The sequence below is a fragment of the Amphimedon queenslandica genome, unplaced genomic scaffold (genome assembly GCF_000090795.2).
Source record: "Amphimedon queenslandica unplaced genomic scaffold, v1.1 AMPQUscaffold_12627, whole genome shotgun sequence".
Lineage (NCBI taxonomy): Eukaryota > Metazoa > Porifera > Demospongiae > Haplosclerida > Niphatidae > Amphimedon > Amphimedon queenslandica.
Window position 1 is genome coordinate 1,544 of NW_003547137.1, and position 3,755 is coordinate 5,298.

Here is a 3,755-nt window from a genome sequence, read left to right on the forward strand (position 1 = left end):
TATGTAATGCTGTATGTACTGATGTATGTACATGTAAATGTCCTGATATATGTACTACTCTATGTATATGCATATGTATGTATGTACAGTATAGACTCATAATGTGTGCAGTGGGTTTATGTTATCATTTGCTTCATGATAGGGTGAATGTATTGATCAGATTAAGGACTTTGCTTCACAGCTTTGGAGTGTCATTAGAGACTTGAACATCAACCAGTTTGGTAAGGGAGAGAGAGAGAGGGGGGAGGGAGAGAAGGACTATATTGTATATACATTAAGATGATCCTCCATTGTTTGTTGATAGCTTTATTTCTACAAGAGAATATTGTTGGTTGTGTCTTGTTAATCAGTTTAATTATTTGGATACCAGGAGTTTGTGCGTTCCACTGGCTGGTAAGCATTTGTACCTATACATATTCTCTTCCTCCTTCTCTCCCGCTTATAGTGTGATGTCAAGAGCTTATGGAGAAAATGTCTTCATAGATCTTGTGATAGAACTGATGGACAGATGAGACATGCTTTTGAAACACAGAGCAGCTGGGTACTCCAGAATAGGATCAATCAAAGAGTTGATCTTACAGTGAGTTATACAGTGGAACCTACCATTGTTCCTTTGTAGCCATTTTGACAACAAGATGGGTCAGGGACATTTTGTAATATCCCAAACAGTCAAACCTTAGCATTACCATAGTACTGTACTTAGGTACCGATACATAGTGTGGTATTTCCTGATATTGTACATGTACTTGTACCTAAAGGTATGCAGTGAATATGATTATAGGGGCAACCCACAATAGCCTTTTCCTATTGCATGGTTTATAAAGGCAGAGCATAGTCCTTAAAGATTGGGAGTCTTATTGAAGGCCCCTTTAACTTGAGTACATGTATCAAAGACCCCTTGCTATATTCTTTAACATGAGTACATGCACACACAATAAGTATATTGATATACCGTAGATCAGGAAATTAGTGTGGTAGGAAATTTTTGCGGTTTAAAATTGTGCTGTGATTTAATTTTTACTAAATAAGACCAGGAGCCCATATAAGACTGTGTCATGTATTATTGAATGTGGCATGTAATTATATGGGTAATCTAATTTTTTGCGAAATTCTAATCCAGTAAAATTTAAATCACAGTAAAAATTTCCAGATAGACAGTACTCATTCCCATTCATTATTCTCTCTCTCTTTAGCCTCTATTATCACTAGAAGAGGATGAGGACTGTGATGTTATCAGCAGCAGGTTATTTGAGCCAGTGTTTGAACCAGAAGACGACACGCCTCTTCCCCCTGGTTATACTGGCCCATCTACTCCTCCTCATCCTCTTCAAGTCTCATTTCAAGAAGGACATCCATCATCCACAATATGAGGACCAGACAATCTCTTCAATTAGTTGGTTGTAATTTTTAGCGATTTATTTTTATCAATCAAGTTATGTTCGTTGAAATACTTTTAAATTATAAGTTGCTGCTGATTTATCTTTGCAGTCTCTTGTATTAATTATTGATAAGTAATTTAAATAAGGTTAATTATTTACATTCAAATAATGATCATTATCAGTCTCAAATAGATAATCAAAAATAGGCCAAAATTATTTTAATAATTGTTATAATTTATTCCTATAGTTTGGTCAACGGAGCAAGGAACATATTGCAAGGTTGATAACCTTTTGTAGTATTCTTATATAATTTATAACTTCCTTTCTCCCTCTAGCTTCATTTGCTATTGCACTCTGCAGTCTTTGGTGGTTATTTATGTCTTACCTCTATGTATCAATATACACATGTAGGTTATGAATATATTTATTTGGATGGTGTCACTGCTCTAATGGCTTTGGTGTAGTTATTCTAATTTTTGTGTCTTATAGTTATCCTTTCTTTCTCTCTCTTTCCATGGATTTATTACTGATCCTTTTGACTGTCCTCACAATGGAATGGATGGTATCATTTTATCCATCTTTTAAACTTCATTTTTTTTTGCATATACATGTTCCTCATATAGGAGACCCAATTCATACATGTTCCTCATATAGGTGACCCAATTCATACATGTTCCTCATATAGGGGACCCAATTCATACATGTTCCTCATATAGGTGACCCAATTCATACATGTTCCTCATATAGGGGACCCAATTCATACATGTACCTCATATAGGTGACCCAATTCATACATGTACCTCTTATAGGTGACCCAATTCATACATGTTCCTCATACAGGTGACCCAATTTATGTTCCCCTAATATAATGAGTGCACTCATAAGGTGGCCCATACATACCCATATATACATAGTTAGGTTATATCAAGAGATACATACTCTTGGTTGCTTCAGGTAAGGTTATCATCGTCTACACATCAACACCATGTTCCTGTTTGAAAGACTCAAGATCTTACAGTATAGTATCAATAGTGTCTTGTATTAACCTTTCTTTGTTAAGGTTTCAGTACCAAGTTCCTGTTAAAGAATCAAGTCCATTCAGTTAGTATCAATATATATTGTTAATTATCATTACAGGTTGGGCAGCAATGTAGTGTCGCCTCCAAGTGACACTGCCTGGGATCACTAGTGGCTACTACTGCTAGTGATGCTAAGAGCACTACATACAAGAAGAATATAACAAGACTGTACCAGGGATATAATAGACTAACGTAACCGGGATTGGCAACGGGATCACGTGAGCGCATCATTTGTGTATAAAAACTTTTTGCAGTCTCTGTTATGATTTTCAAGATGGCGACTGTCAATGTCTGGAGTATGAAGTTGCTCTTTTCTCTTTTAAAAATGCATTTAGCTTTATGAAAAATCTACTGCAAAGTTATAATGGCGGCTTCAAGGTTCTGATAGGTTATTGTAAGTTAATATTTGTTTTAAATTGTTTAAATCTTCAATTTACGGCTAAAATTCCATTTGCGTACCTCTGTAGCCCAAATATTTGTTTCTATGAATGTGTTTTTGTCATGAAATGTTGCCACTTACTTTATTACATTGTTTAGGCAACTTCTCTTGTTTCTCCAGAGTGTTCTTCAGGAAATATTCAAGAAAAACCAGTTTGCCATGGTACGACTTTTGCGTACCTCTCAGGAGAATAGACTACATTCTATTGCTAAGAAACTACAATAAAGAGACCCTTTACATGTTTTTACATTGTTTAAAGTTGTTTTTGAATTTTTCCTGTTGCTGGTTTTTTAGTTATAACAATTTACATTCAGCCATTTTGCTAAGATGCCATTGATTGCTGCCATTAATTTAATGAATAATAACAGAGTCTGATAATTGATTTCTGGTCCGTAACCAATCCCGGTTACGTTAGTCTATTATATCCCTGACTGTACTAACAGCAACTACTCATAGCAAATCTTAATACCATCATTGATAAGTTCAAGTTGGAATAAAAATGAAATGTCAAGTGATGCAATACTCATGAAGCAAGAGATTTATAAGACACAAACAATGATTCTTTCTTGAATCTTTAGACATTTGCTGATTTTAATTTTTTGAAAAATTTTTTGAATTTTTAATTAAATATAATGGCAATTTAAATGCATAGCAGCTGTCATTAATGGCCTATTCTAACTGTTACAGCTAATGCTGTAGTGAGCCTAAATGAGCCACTAACACACACACCACGCACACTGGAACCTGTACAATTGCTGATACATGTACTTTTACATGTTTACTGTTATGTTGTGAGCTCATATTCCAATTAAAATTGGATTTTTAATGAATTTTAAAAGTTGCACTAAAATTTATGTC

General features: G+C 34.7%; 2 long non-coding RNA genes across 3 annotated transcripts; both read left to right on the top strand.

The window, feature by feature from the left end:
• Positions 1-93: 93 nt before the first annotated feature.
• Positions 94-1,941, top strand: LOC109587277 (uncharacterized). 2 transcript variants are annotated; one of them, XR_002187507.1, is made up of 5 exons: positions 94-221; positions 305-393; positions 446-580; positions 1,194-1,786; positions 1,869-1,941. It is a non-coding gene; the product is annotated as an uncharacterized LOC109587277 (long non-coding RNA). The 2 variants fall into 2 exon arrangements; XR_002187506.1 differs by having other exon boundaries at positions 102-221; positions 1,194-1,658; positions 1,715-1,941.
• Positions 1,942-2,664: 723 nt separating this feature from the next.
• Positions 2,665-3,223, top strand: LOC109587278 (uncharacterized). Its single transcript, XR_002187508.1, has 2 exons — positions 2,665-2,852; positions 2,996-3,223. It is a non-coding gene; the product is annotated as an uncharacterized LOC109587278 (long non-coding RNA).
• Positions 3,224-3,755: the final 532 nt, after the last annotated feature.